The 25,252-nt window shown below is 37.4% G+C and overlaps 1 protein-coding gene across 4 annotated transcripts in view; it reads right to left on the minus strand.

The window, feature by feature from the left end:
* Positions 1-25,252, minus strand: part of Colgalt2 (collagen beta(1-O)galactosyltransferase 2) — a 106,095-nt gene that overhangs the window by 56,811 nt on the left and 24,032 nt on the right. The window contains exon 1 of one of the 4 annotated variants that reach the window (XM_087194429.1): positions 7,044-7,063. The exons of the other annotated variants lie outside the window; for them this stretch is intronic. The gene's annotated coding sequence lies outside the window, so the exon portion shown is untranslated. Of the gene's footprint in view, positions 1-7,043; positions 7,064-25,252 lie in introns of those variants that run through there. 4 annotated transcript variants of the gene reach the window in all.

Below are 25,252 nucleotides of genomic sequence, written 5' to 3' on the forward strand. Positions count from 1 at the left end.
CTTCCCTAGGATAAAGGCACTCCCAGGAAGTAGCAGAGTTTACTGTGTAAAACAGGTACCAATTATGGGTTTGATGAGTGGATGAATGAATGAACAATTTGAGGGCAAATTTCCACCATCCAACCCAAATGTCCACAAAGGTTGAGCACAGATAACATAACGGAATGAATTGGGAGCTAAATGGGAGAAAGGGATTATTCAGAATAAGCACTTTGAGGCACCATCTGATTACTGTCACATGGGAATGTGTGCCCAGAAATGCTAGCTTTTCCAATTGTTTCAAGAGAAGCCAGCCATCCAGGTTTTAGAGATAAAAGTCTCTTTATTACCTACAACAACTTTTAGGCTGAAATGCCATTAAAATATTCCAGCCTGGCAGCGCCTCTCTGAAAATCATGGACCCAAAACAAAAACTTCATTATTTCAGTGCCTAATAGCCAAGCCCATCCATTTACACGTGCTCACGGAACATAGCTCAGTAATTAAATATTTCAAATATGACTGGGAGGATAGAAAAAATATCACTTCTTTGCTTTCACAAACACAGAAGGCATCTTCAATGAAAAAGGAAAGACAGACACATATAGGTTGAGTGAGGTCTAAATAATTCTCTGATACCAAAAGACTTGGAAAAAAAGACATAGGCACTATGGAGTGAGCGTAAGCATATACCTGCTGCACACAGAGAGGGATCCTTTACTCTGTTTCATGAATATCCTGATTGTGTATTACGTGAAGAGATGCATGGACTCAGGAACTCAAGGATAGCTGTAAGTACCCAAGCAATGTGTCAGGCCTCAATAGAGGAGGTGGGTGGAGAGGCTGGAACAAGACACGATGATTAAACCTTGAAGAGAAGCCAGCACTGCCTAATGGGGAGGCTGGGTAAATTCTACGGATGTAAACAGTCACCGTAGGGCGTGGCAGTGCAATGCTACGGCAAAACGTGGAACCTACGAAACATGAGGTCATGGTGAATTGGAGCCAGTGTGACCACAGAGAAAGCCACAGCCCAAGGACCGGGCTTGCCAAGTGAAGTAATCCGACAGGAGGGTCTCACTGCCCTGAGCTACTCTGTGTGAACTGCAGTGACGATACAAAGGCAAAGTGGCTCCTTTGATCAAGGGCCACAGAAAGTCCTGCACAGAGGTTTGTTTTGATTTATTCTGAAACAACTACAATTAAAAATGACAGTAAATATTTTAGTTATCAGTTGATGTTGAGATATTTGACTCTACTATTTAATAAACCACATACTTAATCAAATAAAAACTATGAAGTCAGGGGATATGGCTGTTCCAGGAACTAGCTCTATAATCTTGACAAATTTAATTCAACTGTCTATACCCTTTTTTTTCCACCTGGAAAACGGGCTAATAACATCTGTTATATCTTCCTAGCTCAGTGGGTTATCATGTGAGGGAGGCTTCAAGAACATGTTCTTTGAAAGTTGGCCCTTCTCTATCCTACACACACACACACACACACACACACACACACACACACACTCAAGAAATTAGGCAGCCTGTTAAGTAGACTTTTAAGACAAATGCAATAAAGTTCAACACTTAATGTGAACAAACCAGAATTACTATAGTCTACTACCATTTATAAGGAATAAAAAAATATACATGCTCACTTACACACAGAAAAAATGAAAGGCTAGTATGGTAAAGACTGCTAAGTATCTCAATACTGGTTCTCTTCTTCTTCCTAGTAGTGGAATTTTTAGCTGAGTCTATGACCATTCAGCCTAAAGAAACAGACTGATCTCCATGACAGCAGAGATACCTGTCTGTTCTGTTCATTGCTCCATCCCAGGCATCAGATGTGCTTAACAAATACTTATTGAATGGTCGGTTCCTTTTTCATCTAACCCTTTGCCTAATGAGAACTGTAAAGATACCTATACAGTTCTTCTGGTCTGTACTGAATGCATGCAGACTTTTCTTGTCATTATTCCTTGAAAATTCTAGCATAACAACTATTTGCATAGCATTTACATGGTCTTGTATATGATGAATAATCTAGAGAGTATTTAAAATATGTAGGAGGATATAAATAGGTTATATGCAAATAATACTACACCACTTTATATAAGGAACTGGGGCATCTACAGATTTCAGTATCGCCAGGCATTCTGGAATGGATACCTCACAGACACCAAGGGAATGGCTGTACTCCAATTCATTTGCAGGTTCAGCTGTCACATAGGTCAAATTATTTTAGATAGGTGTGATTTCTAACATTCTCACTGATATTTCCATGATTTTATTTGTACTTTCCAGAATATGTGTTCAAAATTTTCATTCAAAACCAAATATGCCTGGTACATAATAAACATTTAAATGAAATATGGTGACCATATTTATCAAAGGCCCTACCCAAACTCAAAAAAAGTAGCAAATCTACAACAGAACAATACTGGCTCTGCATAAAGCATCTTAATTGTTTCAAAGCTACCAAACTTATTCTTGGTAGAGTACTTGTTTCCCCATTGAAAAACATGGATCAGAAACACGCAAAGAGAGAAAACATCTAATTTCAAATTGAATTCAAGGCTGTTTTCCCAGAGTCACCCAGAATGAGAACTTGGCTCCAACTGACCAAAAATGTCAGTCTAGTCCATCATTGTTACCCAATACCTACTATCTCGGTTCCAAGAACAACACACTGAACCAGTTCAGGAGGGAGAGGAAAATGTTTGCCTTGAATTTACCTGCTTTGGAAAGTTTTCAGTCTGGTTTTCTCATATCATTTCATTTGTGGTTTCTTTAAGGGGGGTGGAGCAGACTATAGTTGCTGGTGTTAGATACATTTTCTTATTCTACACACACAACCACAAGCAAATAGAAGAGTCTCAAAGGATATTTTTGAGACATTTCAAGTTATTTTGCTCATGGTTGTGTCAGAGAAAATAGGAAGCTATTTGATGGTATTTTCCTCCATCTCTATTATGGAAAACTACAGTCAGAGGGAGGGAACACCATGCGCGCCTAACACTTCCAGGCTTCATGTGAATTTGTAACATGCTACTGGGGAGAGGATATGTACAAACACAGTCCAGGGATGCCTCCTACTATCTGTAGTACTCACTTCCTTTCTGCACAGAGGGAAGACATAAGAGTAACTTTCTACCTGCTAGGCAGGAAATTGGAATCCTTGTAGGATCTCACTTCATCATCCCAACAACCCTATGATTGTTCCTATCAGACCCTATGATCCCTATGGTGTAATATTTTGTTATCTCCATTATACAAAAGAGGAAAATCGGGTGCACAGTGGTCCAAAGTCTCAGATGTACTAAGAATTAGAACCAACCCGAGTTCGATCCCCAGTACCAAAAAAAAAAAAAAAATTAGAACCAGACTTGTGTCAGACAGTGGGACTCAGACGATGATGGTCCCATCTATCAGTACTTTAAGTTTTATTTTGAAATTGTACTTTGGAGTAAAGTTTAAAACAGAAGAAAACACTTTAAACATATAGGGAATAAAGTGTAACTTTGGCTTCAGAGTGCTAGGTGTATCAGCAGGTTTTATGTAGTTAGTAATATTGCTGCTGCTGCATGGAATTTAGGTTATGTTAGAGCCCCCATAGGTCACTGGCCATCTACATGCCTTAGAAACAAACATACTCAACCAAATATTTATAATTTAAGTAAAATCTTGAACAGTTAATGCACTTAACAATAACTGGCTGTTCTTCTTAATGTTTCTCAAAAATTCCCATTAACTGTTATTTCCTCTCTAAAAAGTAGGTTTAAAGATCCCTGCCCTTGTTGTGAGTGGACAAATGGGGGTAAGGATGACTGAGACACTAGATTTAAAAAGCTTGATCCATATCTCTTCAGGTGATTTTGATAGGACAAGGAAGCTGGGTCCTAGACTACCAAGGCTTTGAGGCCTTTCCCAACCTCCCCATGTTGGTCAATCCCAGGTTATATGTGTTGGCCCTCATGTACCTCTTCTTTATAGTACTTATCAGAGTTGCAATTCTATATTTCGTTCTATGGAATTGAGTAATTCATCTCTCCCCTTCTGGTCTATGAGCTCCAAGAGAACAGTGATATGTTTGTCTTTGCTCGTTATCATATGCTCAAGCCCAGGACAGTGCCTGGCTTCAGCACTGTTAAAAGAAAACACACAATCAGATAAGGTGAAATATCATTTGGATACTTCCTTGCTGTTTCTTAATCCATATCTGGGAGACTGACCCTGGAAATAGGGTAGGGTCAGATGCTCTTTGGCACTGAGCTGCTGAAAGGCCCTGGAGGGTTCAATAACCTGACCAGGAAGAAATGGAAATTTGATCAGTTGCTCTGAAGGCAGCACCCAGGAGACATTAAGTCAGTGTAGAGTTCAAAGAAATGTAATTGTGTCTGGTGTTAAATATGGCAGCAGGTGAGTCATTCTTCTTCCTGGCTTTCATTAGGGTGTGTCTTTTCAGCAGAATTAGAAATACAGCAAGAGGATTTGGCATTCATCTTAAAAACAGTCCAGCTCTGGCCAATGCAGGGAGAAGACAGCAACATTTCTTTCTGACTCATAAGAGGGCCCAGTGGCTTCCCCAGGATGAAGCAGGCTCAAAGTGGCTCTTATTGCTCTCCCTTCCCCAACCTAAGTGAGGCCATGTCTAAGGCAAGTGTCAATCTTGAGCTGCCACCATGTTCTTCTGGAGGCACCATGAATGCCAACAATGTCCAACAGTCAAAGTCCACTTCTCTGTAATTCCCCAACTAAATTTTCAATTGCCTTTGTAAATTATCTCATAACATGACACTGATGAAATTCTTATTTTCATTCCCACACACTGATGTTTGGAAGAGGAATTAGGCATTACCAGAGCCAGCTTTGAGCTCACCAACCCAAATTTTTTTGGTAAAGTATCCAAGAGGGACCAAAATTTCCACCATGACTCTTATTTGTATGAAGACATTACAGAAGCTCTTTGGTACATTGTAGCACTCAAGATGAGGATTTGTTAAAATGAAATCACATATAGTCCCCCATTTAATTCTTACAAGTCCTAGGAAGTAGGTACCCTTCCCATATTATAGATAAGAAAACAGTCAACAGTCACACAGTTTGACAGATTGAGCACCCCTAATCTGGGATTCCAAACTACCCCAAATCTGCAACTTTTGAAAACTTTGGAACATTTTGAATTTTGGAGTTTTCAATGAGGGATGCTCAACTGATAAAATCTAGGGAAATATTTAAAACTCTGAAACCTGAAACACTTCTGATCAGGGACACTCAACTTGTAAATGGAAACATGGGATTAAAGCCTAATTAACCTGTACATTAAAGGTGAATTTTCAAAAGTAATGGAGGAAGACATTTCTTTGTGATAAAGTCTCAAAGGCAGTAAAGTTCCTGGCATACAAACAAGGATCTTATAGTCAAATTTTTAAAAAATAGAAATTAAAATCAAGTGTATCTTACTTTATACTGTCTATAGACAGATTCCATTCTATATAGAAGGCTGTGTAGCAAAATGATTTAGGAAATCCTTCAGCTATTTAATCTTGGCTAAGTTATCTCATGTTTTTAAGGCTTATTTTCTTCATTTATACCCAAATTAGTAGAAAGAAACTCCATTGGAGAAAAACAATAACATGAATATCAATAGTCATTTTTGAATCTATAAAATTTCCAAATCTATTTAGCAAGAAATTGGAAATCCAAGTAGCTGATCAATTAAAATAAATGTGTATTGGGCTGGGGATCTAGCTCAGTGGTTCCGCCGCCTGCCTCGCAACCCTAAGGACCCAAGTTCGATCCCTGGTACCAATAAATAAATAAATAAATAAATAAATAAATAAATAAATAAAATGTGTACTATAATTAAATAAAAGGTATTTGGTTCTGATCCAGTGAAAACATCTTCCAAGCAAGAAAAAAATTTTTAATTTGGTTTATCTGCAAAAGTGATTTTTGAACCCTAAATATGTAATGAACAACTCCAAATACATGTAGTCATGGTTTGACTATAGATGAACAAAAATCATAAAACCTTAATGAAGTAGAATGCAACAAATGTGTTGAATGTAGAGAAGGAAGAACCCAATAGAGCTAGCTGGGGATGGAGGGAGTGAGGGGAAACTCCAAGAATCCTCAGAGTTTTCTCTAGCAAGATAGTTTGTAGGTGAAGGCTCAGCCTTGGGCAGCCAGAAAGACCTAAGGCCAGCAGGAGCTCAAGGGCTTCTTGTACTACTTCGGTGCATGTTTACTTCCAGCTGGGGTGTGTGTGTGTGTGTGTGTGTGTGTGTGTGTGTGTGTGTGTGTTTTCTTTTTTGGTTTGACTATTTGTTTTTCTAAGCAAACCTTCCTCAGTTTCTTCATTTCACTTAGAATTCCATTAAAATATCCCAATAATCTCAATACATATAGTTGCATTGTCTTCATTTATACTCTTGAAAAATATTTTTGTTTTTAATTGATACATGGTAACCATACATATGTACGAAGTACAGTGTGACACACACTCATACATATATAGTAATGAATCTCATCAGGGTACTTGTCATATCCATTGCCTCAAATGCTTACTCTTTTATTGTACTGGGAACATTCAAAATCCTCTCTATGAACTATTGTGAAAGATACAATTAATTCTTCTCAATCACAGTTATCCTGTACTTTTAACCCATTAGACGTTATTTCTCCTATCCAGCTGCAACCCTGTACCCATTAACCGTCATCTTTTCATCATCTTTTCCCCTACACTCTTAGCTTATATTCTTTTAACTGTACTTTCTCCCTGTTCTTTATGAATCTTAAATTTTCCCTTTTAAAAAACACAGCCCTTTGATTATTATTTTCTTCTAACTTGTTACTGTTATTTATCCTCAATCTACAATGCCAACTATAACATGTATATTCTTTTCCAGCTCTGTCCTAATTAGTTTGACTTTCAATGCCTAATAACTCGTGCTCAAGAAAGACAGATTGTAAATGATGGGAAATTAACCTCTCTGCTCTAACAGCCTTAATCCCACCCAGGGAGATGTGACACAGGATCTCGCTTGCTCTTCATACCTTCGATAAACTCTCCACGAAGCGTCCTGCTCTGTACCCTGTGTCTGTGGTCCCTTCAGCTGACAGAAATCTGTAAGAGGAAGGAGGAAGCTGCAGTTGATGGCATTTATCAGCCACTAGAAGTGGAGATGTTTTTGTAATGGTAAACAAAGAAACTCCAGTGTCAGGACTGATGAGCAAAATGGAGAGAAAAAATCTATGAAGATACAACAAGGAGACCTAGCTCTGAACATCAGATACCAAGGCTCTAAAAAAAGGACATTTTCTGACAGGTTATCTCCATAGACAAAAATAAATGTTTTGACATTTTTGCAGGCTCCATGAATTCTCCAACTTTTGAGCAAAGGGCTGCTTGCCTGGAGCTGGGGGCCTGTCAGCTGGCAGGCTGGACATCTGCCTTCCCTGAACACAGGCAATGGAGCTGATAGGAGGAGACTGCGGTCCTCTCAACTGAGAAATATCAGCCGAGAGAAAATGAATGTTTGGACACACAGGAAGCATCTGAGAGGAAATGACCTTTTATTAACAGGGAGGGTATATACACAAAGGACATGGCCATTCAGGAAATCAAAATATTAACTCCTTAAGCTTTCTTACATTCTCCAGCTTTATCCTTGAGAGAATTTCAATAGTAGAGTGCCTGAGTCAAGAAGAGGTACAATACATATTTGATGACTAAGTGAATAGACAAATTCATGGCATGGAACACTAATGAGCAGGCTCTCTAGAACATGAGGCTTGCATGAAATTTCAAGCAAATAAATTTACCTCTCAAGTTTATTTTTTGAGGAATAAAACTAAGTTTGTTAATACTTTGCCTAGGAATTTTGCATCTAAGTGCATATGTAGAGACTCAGTTTCTTTAATGGTCATAGAAACATTCGGGATTTCTCTTCATAAGTCAGACTGTTAAATATTTTTTCCTTAGGAATTTGTAAATATTTCACCTATACATTTATACTACATTTATTAGTATAAATTTATTTATACTATTATTTTCTAAATACGAGTCACACAATTATATGTTCTCCTTTCATATCTTACATTGTTTATATGATCAATCTTACCAGAATTTTGTTGATTTTAATTTTTAAGAGAATTATATATTGGATTATTGATCCTCTTTAGTATTTTTAGTTTTTATTTCATTCATTTTTGTCTTTATATGTGTTATGTGTTTCACTTTCTCACTGAATTTATTCTGGTTTCCCTCTAGTGTTTTAAATTTACCACTTAGCTTATTTAGCAATATTTAATCCTTAATATCTCCTAAGTTTCCATTATTATTTCTTTCTTAGCCTTTGAGTTATTTACAATTATGACTTTATTTTCCAAATATATAACAATTTTTGAGTTATCTTTTTGTTGTTGATTTCTGTCTAGTTGTGTTGCATCTTTGGAATGTTATACTAACTCTTTTCAGTATTTTAATATTTGATTTCTGTAAACATTCCATGTGAGTCTGAGAAGAATATGTGTTCTGCAGCTGTGGTGCTATTTTTTTCCCTTTCTTGACTTATTTAAATTGAGATGTTTCCCTCTCATTTTATTTTACCCATCAGTAATTAATGATTATCAAAGAAATTAGAATGTGTGTGTCTAACATGACCAAGTTTAAATTTAATAAAGATTTTATCTTTCCAAATCAATACAAGGACCTTGAAATGATTTTACTGGAGTCATCCTACATCTCAAATGAAATATTATCATTATACTGTATTTTAGTTCTATCTTGATTTTTCAATTCCTAAAATGAGACAGTATTATTATCATTTTATAAAATCAATAATCTAAGATTCACCACGTTTAACAATTTATTTACTATTACATTTTGCATCATAAGTCTTTCTGATAACAGTTTTCTTTTTCCTGAAATACATGCATTCAGGTGCTTCCTTGATAAATGCTGTGGTTTAAATGTGTTCCTCCAAGTTCATGAGTTAGAAACTTGATCCCTAACGTGGAGGTGTTGAAAGTGAGGCCTAGTGGGACATGTTCAGGTCACCAGGTGATCTGTGTGAGCAGATGAACGGTGTTACGTGAGGAGTGGGTCTGTCATCATGGGAGTGGGTCCCTTATAAAAGGAGAAGTTTGGCCCTTTCTTGCTTGCTCCGCTCTCCCCTTCTCTCTCTCTCTCCCCCTCTCCCTCTCTCTCTCTCCTCCTTCTCACTGTCCTCCTCCTCCCTTGCACCCTTCACTTCTTCCCTCCTTCTCTCTTTGCTCTTTTGCCATGGCAAGATGCAGTAAGAAGCCTCTTATCAGATGTCAGTAATTAGATCTTTATACTTTCTACCCTCTGGAACTGTGAGAGATATTTCTGTTCACTGTAAATTTCCTGGGTTTGGGTACAGATGGCCTCTAATGATGGTTTGACTAAATTTTTCTGATGCTATGATATGCATTACTCAAGTGATATGCATTCAGTAGAAAACTTACTTTGGATTTTGGTATTTTTCCAGGCTAGCAATATATGGTAAGATACACTCTCAAGATGCTGGGTAGCAGCAGTGAGTCCCAACTCCTAGTCAGCCTCACAGTAACCACAGTAAACAGCTGATTCTACAGTGCACTGTGTTACTAAGCTGCAACACTAAGTAGGTGAGGTGTGTAAAGTGCATTTTCCACTTAAGGTGAGCTCATCAGGATCTAATCCCACTGTAAATTGAGGAGCATCTGTATTTTGTTGTAGGGGCACAAAACAGACTAGGAGTAAGGCTAGTAAGACTAGTAAGTATCTACTGGTAGTAAGTTCTCATTTTTGTTTGTCTGAAATGTCTCCAGTTGACTTTCCTTGTTGAGAGGAAATTTTGCTAGGTATAGAAGTCCAGGAGGACAGTTTATTTCAACACTTAAAAGATGTCATGTTGGCTTTGGTTTTCACTCTCGAAAAGTCAGCTGTACTGTATGTTATCCTTTTTTGTTTTAATAATCTACCCTTTCTCTTTGCTGTTTTAAAGGTCTTCTACTTTGAAAATACATATTTTAAAGTTTATAATGTATCAAGTTTTGGGTTACTTTTTGTTTATCATACTTGTTTCACTGGAATCTGGATTTGAAGATTGGTAGTGTTTACAGATTTTGGAAAATTCTCAGCCATATTCTGTCTAAATATTGCCTCTCTCTCGGTCTCTTTAAAAACTTACTTTTGAAATCCTACTAAGTACATTATTAAATTTTCTCACCTTTTCCTGCATGTCTAAACCTCTGTTAAATTTTCCATCTCTTTGATTTCTGATACTGCAGTCAGGATAATTCTTCAACTCTATTTTCTGGTTTATTAGTTTTGTCTCGCACTGTACTTCATGTTTTTCCATAGCACTTTTATTACCATTCAATTTATACATTTATTAATCTATTTTTACACTTCTGCAGATGAGTCTTTGTTATCAGGAAAGTCAGCTGAAATCACATACAAATATTTTGTGTCATTTATAACATCCTATGAAATTCCCTGCTTCACACTTTTTATCCCTCAATCTCAAGGCTATTACAATGTGTAGGTTAATTCAGAAGGCCGAACTCAGTTACAGTGGGGAATACCCTATAGTCTAAGAGCATGGATCTTATGCTTCTCTGGCAGAAAATTTCATTTCTTTATAAGGTCTTCCAAGTTAAGCTTTCTAATGACAAAGTTTAAACCCATTGGCTGTGCTATTCTATGCTCCTATTTTATTCTCCTCATTCAATTTTGAAGACTATATTTTTATTTCAGTACTACAAAATGTAAACATTAGATGAGCTGGTGTGTAGGATGGGAGCTAGGCCAGTGCCCTGTGTAAGTCCATCCTAAGCTCCTGTTTGGACTTATCCAACAGGCTTTGCATCTAGAACCTGCAGTTTGACATCCTAGGTCTGTCAGCGAAAGGATCTATTCAGCCCAGAGTGGACAGCTTTCAGGTGGTGGCCACCCCAGGCTGTGAGAGGAAACCTGGGTTGGAGTCCAGGCCTGTAAATAAACTCATGGCCATCTGCATTCCCTCTTATGACTCAGCTGTTCTTTATGAAAGGGTCCACTGTATGAGAAGCAGAAGGAAGAAGATCTGAAAGAAAAAACAGCAGAGGAAAAGAGAGAAAATTGTTAAGCTAATCAAGTCAGTGTGCAAAGCAGCTGGTCCTAGGCTGCTGCTGCTTTGCAGAAGGAGGAGGATAATTTTCCAGTTAACAAGTAGTTACCGCTGAGGAAGCTAATCTTTGTACACAGTCCACACACACTACACAAACAAAATGGGGTCAAATGACCTTATTGGAATCTTAGAGAAAAGCAATCATATAAGAGGAGATAATGAGTTCATAATTTGCAGTCCTATTCCAGTTTGGGACAGTGGAAAAAGAACTCAGGTCTGAATTTGTACTCTCCATTTTCAATCTTTGGGAATGTGGGCAAGTTTCTTAATGTCTCTGAGCTCTAGTATTCCTTTGTGAGCTTTGGAGATGTCACATTACAGGAATAATATAGAAACTGCTGGTGGCTGATAAGTATCCCTTGCCCTCCTCTTCCTTACAGGTAAGAACCATGAGTTTATCTGGGCATATCACCATTCACATAAAAGGAGATGCTCCCCCAAATCCCACACCTACGTATATACAGGTTGAGGCTAATAACATATAAGAAGTGTGGTACATGTTTTCTAGGAAGTTCTCTCAAAGGCAGGGTAATGAATAGCCTCTCTTTCTCCTTTATTCCATTTTGCTGCCTGGAACTTGGAAGAGATGGTGAGCTACCATTCAGACAAAAGACATACCTAGAGAATAGAGAATCGGAAGAAGAATGGAGTCCTAGTGACATCGTACAACCAACATGTGGCCCTTAGGCTCTTTTCCTCCAAATTCTTTCATGAGAAAAAATAATTTCTCATGTGTTTAACTAATTGTTATTTTGAATTTTTTATCATACTCAGCCAAAATAATCTTGATGTTGAGAATTGGGCTTAACAGCTACCAAATTTTTTTTTTAATTTCAAATTACTTTTTACCAAGAAATCCCATTTATGACTATATCTTCTGTAGGTATGTGCATAAATAGGTACAATTAAACATGTTTATTATATCATTGTTCATTACATCAAAAGACTAGAAACCAACTAAATACTCAACAGTAGGTGACTGGTTAAATATGTGTTGTCAAGTTGTCTATTATTATGCAGCTGCTAATTGCATATTATGAAATCATCTCCAAGAGGTGTAAATTTCCATTTGGTGGAAAAAGTTTTTCCAAATACATCTGCAACAATATCTCCCATTTCCATGACGTGACCTTGACATTCCTCCTTTAAAGAGATGGAGTCAAGGTCTCTTCCTCTTAAATCTGGGCAGCAGAGGTGACACTTGTTGACTTCTAAGCCTAAGTTAGAAAAGGCAAGGCTACCTTCCCCTTGTTGGCCAGAAGACTCACCATCCCTAGAGCCAGAAATCACTGTGTACGAGGTCACCACACGGTGAGGAAGGCTGTCTCTTTCTGCTCTACTGAGCAGTTCTTGCCTATGCATCTGTCCATTCCAGGGCCAGACATGGAGTGAATGTCTGGAAATGGTTCCAGCCTCCCAGCATTCCAGTTATTTGAGCTGAGGATCCAGGCATCATGGAGCAGAGAAGTCACCCTTGTCATGCCCTTTATGAATTTCTAGATCACAGAATTAGTGATCACAGTAAAACTGTTTTACTTCTATGACACTGTTTAGGGTGGTTTGTCACATAATAGTAGTATGGTTTAAAACTTACTTTACCCTTTATGCTTTTTTACATTGTTTCAGTTTTCTTTCACCATGTTCATACACTACCCCATTTCTGAGAATGTGTGAAATAACGACATTCTTGAGGAAGTTATGTGGCTCCAGAGACATGCAGGCCTCCAGCTTCCACCGGCAACATAGCTCTAAAAGCATGAATTCTCATTAGGTATATGTGCTAAAAAGTCTGAGAAGATGAAGATAATATTCCAGGCTTTGTAATTTTAAAGTGCAGACAACATATTACTTATCTCAACAATATAGTATTTCACACGACACAATAAATTATTAACTAAAGAAGAAAACTACCAGTAGCTAGCTCAGGCCCAAGATTTAAAGTAGCATTATTTTAATCATAGATTAGTATAAATGTTGAACATAACATTTTGCTTCACATCTTCCAAACAGCAAGATAGCCACAGCCTAAAAAAATCCCTGTACAGTCTAAGCAAATCAGGTTTTGGGTAATTCGGAGAGAACCTCAGATTTAAAAGATTGTCAGTCACGCTTCCCTAACCATTGCAGGCAAGCAGCATGTTTGCAATTCAAACAAGTATCCTGCTGTTTAAAAAAAAAACAAAAACGAAACTTCTAACTATTCTTTTTGCAGCACTGTAAAGTTAATGGAGAAAATGTAGTGTAACCATTGACTCAGAAGATTTACTCCAAGTAATATCAGGAAATAGGAACAGAAATAATAAAACAGAGTCGTTGACATCCTTAACTGTGTTCTACAGGAACCTTTCCAGATACTTTTAAATTTCTCTATTTCATTTAATTAATAAAACCCTTTTAGGAGGAGTTATAGCAAATGGCAACCAGTTCACTGTAAAAATCATGCAGTACTTACATAGCACACAAAATACAGAATTTTCTACTTTCCTTATTTCTAAGCCAGCAGAATAGATGGTTTACGAGCATCCTGAGGGACACCAAAGCCCTTTCAGAAAAATAGAGAGAATATGAGCTTTCTGGGAATTTTGTAGAAAGACTGATGTAGTCTATGCTATGATGAAACAATCTCAGTGCAGTGCAATAGAAAGCAGTGGGAGTCATGGCAAGTATGGTCCTTCCCTCAAGGGTTGGTGGTTTGTCGTGGATGTGACTCTGAATTCCATTAAAACTTTTTTCCTAGTGATAGTTACCTGTGGTGTCATCTGATTAGTTTACCTGATTAGTACAGTTCTGGGTGTGTCAGGATGATTGACTTGCTGAAGAGGGAAGACTCTCCCTGTGTGTGGGTGACATCAACAAACAGGCTTGTAACCTGGGTGGAACAAAAAGGAAAAGAGGAAGGAACTCTCGCTTCTGCTTCTTCAGAGGAGCTCCAGTCTTCACCTTCACCTTTGGACACCGTCTCCAGGTTTCCAGCGTACTTTTCAGACCTCCAAATCAGAACCATACAGAGTCCCACAGCGAGCTCTAGGCCTTCGACTTTTGACTGGATCCTCTGGATCTCCAGCATGCAGACAACCTTTTTGCTTTCTTCCACACCTGACTCTGGCCATTGTGAGCCTATCTCATAAATCTTTTATTTATCACATACTAAATATTAAATCTGTTCCTGTAGTGAGCCCTAACTCCTATCATAAAGTTTGTGAAAAGCATTGGGGATGATTACTATTTTATACCCAAAGGAAGTTGTCTTTTCTTTTCTTATTCATTAAGTTTATTGGTACATTTTAGGTATACAATATGATGACATTCATTATTGGGAATTTGTACCTTTACATGATGCATCTTGGTTCTTATATTTTTCCCCCTTCCCCTGCCCTCCCTTCAACCCCTCCACCTCTCCCTATTTACAAAGACTTTGTTTCCATTTTTCTTTTCTCATATTAATTCCATTCCCTTCTTTCCTTTCCCCTGCCCCCCCACTTCTCCTTCCCCTTTAGACCTTTTCTTCCTGTTTCACATTGTCTATTATACATTCTGATCCTTATTTACACTTTCAGTTTCTCACACCAGAGAAACTATTTGGTATTTACACATGTGTGTCCTATTTATTTCACTTAAGAGTATGGCCTCAATGTGCATCCATTTAGCTATAAATGACTCTAATTTCTCATTCTTTATGGCTGAGTAGTACTCCATTTTATATTTTAAAAAGCCCCACATCTCCTTTATCCAATCTCCAGCTGATGCACAATTGGTCTGTTTCCAAGTTTTAGCTATTACAAACTGTGCTGCTATAAACATGGGTGCACATATATCGCTGTAGTATGATTCTTTTAATTCTTTGGGGAAGATAGCCAGCATGGGAATAGCTGGGTCAAATGGGACCTCTAATCTTAGTTCTTTGAGGTTATCTCCATATTGATTTCCACAGTGGTTGCACCAGTCTGCACTCTCACCAACAATGGAAAAGGGTTTCTTTCTCCCCACAACCTCTCCAGCATTTGTTATTGGTTGATTTCATAATAGCAGCCATTCTTTCTGGAGTGAGGTGGAATCTCAGTGTTGCTTTCATCTGCATCTCTTGAATGACCAGTGATGTTGAACATGTTTCATATGCTTATTTGCTGCTTTTACTTGTTTGTCTGAGAAATGTCTGTTCATTGCAGATGCCCATTTTTGAATTGGGTCTTTATATTTAGGGGGTGTGATTTTTTTCAGTTCTTTATATATTCTAGATAGTTGTTCTTTGTCTGAGAAACACCTGGTAAAAATGTTTTTCCACATTGTAGGTTAGGTTGTCTCTTAGCTCTGTTGGTGGTTTCTATTACAGCACATAAGTCTTTTAATAAGATGAGATCCCAGTTGTTAATTCTCTGTGCTAGTTCCTGTGCTACTGAGATTTTGTTCATAAAGTCTTTTCCTATGCCAATGTCTTCAAGGACTTTTTTTTTTTTGGTACCGGGGATCGAACTCAGGTCCTTGTGTTTGTGCAGCAGGCAGTGAAACCACTGAGCTAAATCCCTGGCCCTATATGAGTCTAGTTTGTTTTTTTTCACCAAAACAATTTTTATTTCCAGTGTTTAATTGGGTATGCACACAGGCATGACACAGGTTTGGATTCATTAAGTCCTCATGCAGAATTATATTCTTTTCATAAAGAAGCCAGTTCCATCCAGGGTCCACTATCTACACACTTATGTTAAAGCATTATATCAAATCTGGCATCTGAAGGAAAGATATACATATAATATGTTCATTTAAGTTATGTATTTTACAGAAAGATTAAAAATTCAAATCACACAAAGCTCAAAACTGTATTAAAACTTTGAATATAAAACTCAGATCTACTTGGAATGACTACAGAATGGAAGGTCTGTATCTATGGGTCTAGTTTTAATCCATGGCAGGTTGAAATCCAGTTTTCCCAGCACCATTTATTAAAGAGGTTATCTTTCCTCCAGTAAGGGTGGTTGGGTTCTTTGTCAAGGATGAAGTGGCTGAGTATGTCTAGAGTTGTGTCTCCATCTTCTAATCTATTCCACTGATCCTTGGGTCTGTTTCTTTGCCAGTACCATCCTGTTTTTATTACAGCGGATTTGTAGTATAGTTTCATGTTGGGGATTGTGATACCACCTGTCATGTCTTTGTTGCCTAGATTTGCTTTTGCTATTCTAGGTCTCTTCTGGTTCCAAATGAATTTTTGGATTGTTTTCTCTAGTTCCGTGAAATATACTGTTGGGATTTCAATTGGGATTGCATTGAATCTGTATAGCAGTTTTGGAAGTATGGCCATTTTCACTATATTGATTCTTCCTACCCAGGAACAAGGGATGTCTTTCCCATTTTCTTACATCCTTTTCAGTCTCTTTTTTCACAGTGCTGTAGTTTTCAAGGTAGAGGTCTTTTACTTCCTTTGTTAGATTGATTCCTAGATATTTCATTTTTTTGATGCTGTTGTGAAAGGAACTATTTCCCTAATATCTCTCTCTGTGAGTCTGTTATTTGTGTGCAAGAAGGATATTGATTTTTGAGTGTTGACCTTGTATCCACCTACACTACTGAATCTGTCAATTAAGTCTAGAAGATTTTTAGCAGTTTTTTTTGGTCTTCTATGTACAGTATCATGTCATCAGCAAATAATGACAGTTTAACTTCTTCCTTTCCTATGTTTATTCTTTTTATTTCTTTCTCTTGTCTAATAGCTGTGGCTAACGTTTCCAGAACGATACTGAACAGGAGTGGTGATAGTGGACATCCTTGTCTTTTTCCTGATTTTAGTGTGAAAGATTTCAGTTTTTTACCATTTAGTATGATGTTGGCTGTTGGTTTTTCATAGATAGTCTTTATCAGATTGAGATAAAGACCATCTATTACAATTTTCTGTAGGGTTTTTATTATTAATGGGTGTTGGATTTTGCTGAATACTTTTTCTGTCTCTATTGAGATGATCATATGGTTTTTGTCCTCTAGTCTGTTAATATACTGTATTACATTTACTGATTTATGTATGCTGAACCATCCTTGCATACCTGGGATGAATCTGACTTGGTCAGGGTGTATGATCTTCTTGATGATTCTCTGTATTCTGTTTGCCAGTATCTTATTGAGGATTTTTGCATCTATGTTCATTAAAGAGATTGGCTTGTAGTTCTCTTTTTTCGTTGGGTCTTTCTCCGCTTTCAGAATCAAAAGTAATGCTTGAGGAAGCTGTCTTTTCTACTGACTAGAAAACACCTCCATATATGAGGAAGGAGGACCTGAAAACACAGGGTAACATGGAACGTTGGTACAAAATTCCAGCAAGTGCTCAGCAGCCCCCTATGTCTCAGACTGCATGGAATCTGGCCAGGACCCAGCAGCATGACCCAGAAGTGGCACAATAAACATTTGCAGATGAATGATTAGCAAAAAAGACCAAACTTCTCCACAGTTTCTGAACCTACAGACATAGAACCATCAATAAATGTCAGTTCTTTGAATTGCATGGCCTTTATCCTTTACCCTGTCACACAGAACTCTAGCCCTCAGAGAGACAACTGTCATGTCATGTGAGTTGGTCATCTTAATCTCTCCCAGCTGCTTAGTGGCTCCCCAGACACAGTGCTTCTTCGTTAGTGCAGGATGACTGGCAATGAGGACCTTCCTGGTTAGTGGGACTAAAAAGGCTCCAGTGTGCTACAGACATGGTCCCTAAGGCCCAGACAACTAACTCTTTGGGAACTGGGCTGGCTACAGATTTGAAAAAGAGCCACCTGGTTATACTTAGAACTCCCACCCAATGCCCTTTCAGCCTAGAATTGGTTTGATGGGATGGCTTTTCTTCTGGAAGTTTTCTTAGCACCCTACACAGCCCACTCACACTCTGATTCTCAATTCTCAGTCCACCAGGTCAGCAGGCATGCCCAGATCTGGTCCTGGAGCACTGACATAACTCAGATCATTCCCTAAGAGACTCCTTATCCCAGGTGCAAATCCCAGGACTCCTCCTCCATCAGCCCCATCACACAAGCTTACCATGAGTCAGGCAGATGAGGCCAACTGTGCCTCAATCTCCAACATGACATAGGAAGCCATGGCGAAAGTGCAGCTCCCCATCACAACACGTTTGAAGTAGAAATGGAAGTTACTGAATAGGTGAAAAAGTCAGCTGATACAAGAAAGTTAAAAGGGCCCAGTGGTGACTTTTAATGTGTGGCTGCTGTCATAGAAACTAGGGAAGGATTTTAGGAGGAAAAGACCTTCCTGTGCTGTCTGAGGAGAGGTACTGGAAAGAAATCAGGGGCCAGTTTTGTCCCCCATCATGCTGTTTTTCCCACCCTTCTAGGATGTGGTTAAACAGAATTGGGAGCATGATATAAGTACCATTTTGTATGTTCAAAGAAGCATTCGTTCATATTTCTGAATATTTTTGGAAACATTCTTTTTACCACTCTCATATGTTAAATATTGAACTTGTTTTCAATATTTCATTTTTATAAATAATGCTGTGATGAATATTTAGTTCATAAAGTTTTTACTGCATCTTTGATTATTTTCTTAGACTAGAAACAAAAATATTAGATTAGAAGAACAGAGGATACTAATACAACTAAGGCTATTTATCTACATTATTAAACTACTTTCCACCAGAGTAACAATTTCCAGTACTAGGAGTGCTTCTGATTCCACATCCTCACCAACCTTGTACTATACCATTGTTTTAATTTTGCTAATTTCTTTTTACATGCCATATACAACGTGCACTGCATTAAGTCTAAGGACCTATCCCCCCCCCTTGCCCACTCATTTTAACATCTCTAAACTCATGGGCACCTTACAATAGTTAGAATTGTCCAATCACTTGAGACCAGCCAGCAGTTGTGACTTAGTTTCCAGGATAAGTAAACATGGTTGCTCATTCTAGTTTTACAACTGAACAACTACTATCCTCCAAAACAGTTCAGTTACAGAGCAACCAGGGACCATCTGAGTAAGGAATATAAGTCATAGTTCCTTCAATTAAATGACAATGTCAATACAACATATCAGAATCTATGGGACACAATGAAAGCAATCTTACGAGGGAAATTCATAGCAGTGAATACGCATATTAGGAAAACAGAACAAGCCCAATTAAACAACCTGAGGCTGAACCTCAAGCTTCTAGAAAAAGAAGGACAGGACAACCCCAGAGCTCATACAAGGGAGGAAATTATAAACATCAGAGGAGAAATCAATGCAATGGAGACTAAGAGAACGACACAAAAAAAATCAATGAAGCCAAGAGTTAGTTCTTTGAAAGAATCAACAAAATTGACAAACCCTTAGCCAAACTTGTCAGAAAAAGGAAAGAAAAGGCCCAAATCCATGCAATTAGGAATGAAAAGGGTGAAATTACAACAGACCCAGCAGAAATCCACAGGATCATCAATACCTACTTCCAGAACCTATACGCCAATAAGATGGACAACACAGAAGAAATGGACAGATTCCTAGATACATATGAATTACCAAAGTTGAATGAAGAAGACCTAAAAATTCTGAACAACCCAATATCAACCAATGAAATCAAAAATGTAATTAAAAACTTATCAACTAAGAAAAGCCTGGGCCCTGATGGCTTCACTGCTGAATTCTACAAGACATTTAGAGAGGAACTACTGCCACTACTGTTTAAACTCTTCAATGAAATTGAAAGGGAAGCAATACTCCCAAATTCATTCCTGGAACCAACCATCACCTTGATCCCCAAAGCAGAGAAAGACCCAACTGAAAAAGAGAACTATAGGCCAATCTCACTAATGAACATAGATGCAAAAATCCTTAATAAGATAATGGCAAATAGAATGCAGAAGATCATCAAGAAGATCATACACCCTGATCAAGTGGGATTCATCCCAGGGATCCAGGGATGGTTCAACATATGCAAATCAATGAATATAATACAGTATATCAATAGAGCCAAGGACAAAAACCATATGATTATCTCCATAGATGCAGAAAAAGCATTTGACAAAATCCAGCATGCATTTATGATAAAAACCCTACAAAAAAATTGGAATAGATGGTCTCTACCTCAAACTGATAGAACCCATCTATGAAAAACCAACAGCCAATATCATACTAAATGGTCAAAAACTGAAATCCTTCACATTAAAATCAGGAACAAGACAAAGATGTCCACTATCACCACTCTTGTTCAATATAGTTCTGGAAACATTAGCCACAGCAATTAGACAAGAGAAAGAAATAAAAGGAATAAAGATAGGAAATGAAGAAGTCAAATTGTCATTATTTGCAGATGACATGATACTCTATATAGAAGACCCCAAGAACTCCACCAAAAGTCTTCTAGACTTAATAACCAAATTCAGTCAAGTAGCTGGTTACAAGGTCAACACACAAAAATCAATAGCTTTCCTCTACACCAATGACAGACTCACTGAGAGAGAAATAGGGCAAATAATTCCTTTCACAATAGCATCCAAAAAACTGAAATACCTAGGAATCAACCTAACAAAAGAAATCAAAGACCTCTTCTCTGAAAACTATGGCACTCTGAAAAGAGAGATTGAAGATGATATCAGAAAATGGACAGACATCCCCTGCTCCTGGGTAGGAAGGACTAATACAGTGAAAATGGCCATACTTCCAAAACTGCTATATAGATTTAATGCAATTCCAATGGAGATCCCAGCAGCATATTTCATGGACCTCGAGAAAACAATCCAAAAATTCATTTGGAACAAGAAGAGACCCAGAATAGCAAAAGCAATTCTAGGTAACAGAGACATGGCAGGGGGTATCACAATCCCCAACCTGTAATTCTACCACAAAGCTACTGTGATAAAAACAGCATGGTACTGGCAAAGAATCAGGCTTGCGGACCAGTGGAACAGATTAGAAGATGCAGAAACAACGCCAGACACACTCAGCCATCTCATCTTCGATAAAGGAGCCAAACACCCTCACTGGAGGAAAGATAGCCTCTTTAATAAATGGTGTTGGAAAAATTGGGCTTCAACTTGCCAACGATTAAAACTAGACCTGTATCTCTCACCATGCACTAAACTAAAATCAAAATGGATTAAAGATCTAAATATTAAAATAGAAACTCTGAACCAGTTGGAACAGAAGTTAGGTAGAACCCTTGAAGACATCGGTGTAGGAAAAGATTTTATCAACAAAACCTCAGCTGCCTGTGAACTAGCACAAACAATCAACAAGTGGGATCTCTTCTTATTCAAAGGCTTCTGCACAGCAAGAGAAACCACCAGCAGTGTGAAGAGACAACCCACAATGTGGGAAAAAATCTTCACCTGCTCTTCCTCAGACAAAGGTCTACTAACTTGAATCTATAAAGAACTTAAAAAGATCAGACCTCCCAAATTTAAAGACCCAATCTGAAAATGGACATCTGAAATGAACAGACATTTCTCAGACAAAGAAGTAGAAATAGCAAATAAATACATGAAAAAATGTTCAACATCATTGGTCATTCGAGAGACGCAAATGAAAACAACACTGAGATTCCACTTCACTCCAGAAAGAATGGCTGCTATCATGAAATCAACCAATAACAAATGCTGGTGGGGCTGTGGGGAAAGAGGAACCCTGTTCCACTGCTGGTGGAAGTGTAGACTGGTGCAACCACTGTGGAAATCAGTATGGAGATGCCTCAAAGAACTAGGACTGGAAGTCCCATTTGACCCTGCTATTCCACTGCTGGGGATCTTCCCCAAAGAATTGAAAGTATCATATCACAGTGATATATGTGCACCCATGTTCATAGCAGCACAGTTTGTGCTAGCTAAAACTTGGAAACAGACCAAATGCCCATCAACTGAAGACTGAATCAAGAAAATGTGGTTTTTTAATAAAATGGAGTACTGCTCAGCCATAAAAAATGAGAAATTAGAGACATTTATAGCTAAGTGGATGCACACTGAGGCAATACTCTTAAGTGAAATAAATAGGACACACATGTATAAATACCGAATAGTTTCTCTGGTGTGAGAAACTGAAAGTGTACATAAGGACTAAATATATAATAGGTAATGAGAAATAGGAAGAAAAGGGGCAAAGGGGAAGGAAGTGGGAGGGCTAGGGGAAAGGATAGAAGGGAATGGGATTAATATGAGAAAATGGAAAAATAGGAACAAAATCTTTGTAAATAGGGAGGACTGGAGGGGTTGAAGGGAGGGCTGGGCAAGAGTGAAAAATAAGAACCAAGAGAGACTATGTAAAGGTGCAAATTTCCAATGATGAATGTCATTATATTGTATACTTAAAATGTACCATTGATTAGAATGAATAATCGATAATGCAAAATAGGAAGAAAAAGTCCAAAGGGGTAGGGGTAGTGGGAGGGGCAGGAGAAAGGAAAGAAGGGAAAGGAAAAATGATGAGAAATGGAAAAAATGGAAATAAAGTCTTTGTAAATAGGGAAGGGTGGAGGGTGTGAAGGGAGGGCTAGGAATAGGGAAAAAATAAGAACCAAGATGCATTATGTAAAGGTACAATTCCCAATGAGAAATGTAACTGTGTTGTATACCTACAATGTACCAATAAAAGAATTTAATAAAGTGCAAAAAAAAAAAAAGGAATATAAGTCATGGTTGTTGACATATTTTGGTAAGATCAAGATAGAGGCAGGACTCACATGTGTAGACTAGGCATACAAGAGAATCCTGAAGCCCAAAGAAAAGCACACTTCTTAGCAATGCTGTGACCCCAAGCTCCTGGTGGTAAAGAGGATGATGCCATGTATGAAACAGATTATGATGCCTCCAGGGGAAAAATAACTCTGGAAAGTTGGACTGTGCCTATTAGGTGTATCCTGGTTTTTTTATTCCCATTTTTCTTTTTATATGTCCACAAGAGATAAATATCTATTTCCCAACAACACTAAAAGAGCTCTATTAGTAAGCATAAAATAAATATTCTGAATGATAAGAATTACACTCTATTTAACCTGTAGCTTTTCTTTTTTTCTCCATAATACACAAAATTATAACATATTTTAGACTTGATGAAATACCATATCTTAAAATATAAGAGTACACTATAATAAAGGAAATTGAAGCAATTTTAAATAATCTTTTAATACTTGCAACATATCATGTGGCTTTTAATGTGCTCCAAGGTCCTGCCCTCTTAATATGTTGTCATTCTTTGCAGAAGAGTTAGAGCAGGGCACATTGCCTGGAGACTGTGCCTGCTCTGAGAACCGAGACCACAGGTCTATTTGCTGTAGATTCCTGTGAAACTGGTGTGCACAGATCATAATCCCCAGGGCGGTCCAGCTAAACCTAGGGTTCTCAAACAAAAACTCTTTTGAAAAGAGCCCCACCTACTATTTTTAATCTTTCATCTACCATCTTTCAACTTTCTTTTAAAAATATCTGATAACTATTAAAGTATTAAATATCAACAGATCCACTTTGTAAAAAAAAAAAAAAAAAAATCCAGGACCCACTACTGCCAGATCCCATGCTTGGCCAAGAAGATAAACTTTCTGCTCCCTAGGAACTGGAAACCTAATGAGACAAATTACCAATTTCAAAAGGAAAATATTACTATACAGTGGAGAAATCAGAAATGCATTAAGCAATGATCAAAATTAACATCATCAGAAAGGAGCAAACAGACATCAGCTTGCAGATGTACTTTCAAAGACACATTACTAAGACTGTATTTATTTAAGTCCCAAGTTTAAGGAAATGCTTAACCATGTGCAAGCATCTGACAAAACAACCCAACTGAGGATTGTTTTATAAACAGGTGTCTTCATATCTTTTTAAATATTAGTGGGAAAAGGCTGAAATTAAATATTAATTTAAGACTAAAAATACAAAGTGACAATGTAATCAATAATCTTGGATGCTGCTTGTTAAAAAAGAAAATTCTATAAAAGACAAAATAATTCATGAAACATAAATGTAAATTACAGATTAAAGTATTTTATCTGTGCTATATTTTTAATATAACTGAACTGTAGGTATATAATAAAATATTCTTATTCTCAGGAAAAATACAATGAAGTATTTGGAGATAAAGGGACATGAGGTAGGTTAACTACCTCCAATAGTTAAAAAATAATAATATGTGTTAAGTACACACATATAAGAAGAATGATAATGCAAATATGACAAATGTTAGTTTATGAGAGCTCTTCATATTATTTTTGGAACTTTTCTATAATGTTTCAAATTATTTTAAAATAAAAGTAAAAGATAGACAATTCACATGAGAATTTTTTGTACATATTTTATGGTTGTAACACAATTAAAGAGAACTCCATTCTTAAACTGAAAATAAAATCTAATAGATGAGTAAACCTGTCAAATTCAGATTAAGTTCTGACACATTAATCTCCAGATTTTCGGAAATGAAACTGAATGAAATCAAGATCAAAGAGGACTTGTCAACATTACACATGATTTGTTAAAATAGGAATTAAGAAGAATGAAATTTTCCTTCTGTTTCAGCATTCCAGATATTACATTTTATTAAGAGATTGACATTTTCATAATCAACATAATTCCTTCAAATCCTTTCTAGAAATAGGGGCAGTATAAAAAAATTAACAGCTGTATGAGTCTTATCTTGGTGTCTTTCTCAGCCACATTCATTATATTTGGACAATTATTCTAGAAAACTCACAAGCCACTGTAAATGGCAACTCTTTAAGTCCTGTCGACTTGTTTTATACTCTGCCCTCTTTATGAATCTCACTTACTTCCTCTGAACATTAGTTATTGTGCTTCTTTTACATTTTAAATGAAGAGTTTTGAGTAGATCATCATGGGGGTTTTATTCATTTTGTGGACTGAAGATAACATTACTTTTTCAAAATCACTGAACAACCAAGACACCACAGTGACAGCCAAACAACAGGGACAGAATTTTTAAAAATAGAGATTTCTAGTGAAATAAAAAAATTGTAATTATTATGGTATTTAATAATACGATTTCTCTCCCTGATTCTCAGATGTGATTTATATTTCATTCTTCTCTTGCTCATGTTCTATGGTCACCGCGGAGCTTAAGCCAAGCCTTTGCCTGTTGGAGGGAGCTATGCAACATTAAAGCATCAGATACCCC

The sequence above is a fragment of the Heterocephalus glaber genome, unplaced genomic scaffold, assembly GCF_053883595.1.
Source record: "Heterocephalus glaber isolate CG9 unplaced genomic scaffold, H.glaber_assembly_v1.0 deba00001600, whole genome shotgun sequence".
NCBI lineage: Eukaryota > Metazoa > Chordata > Mammalia > Rodentia > Bathyergidae > Heterocephalus > Heterocephalus glaber.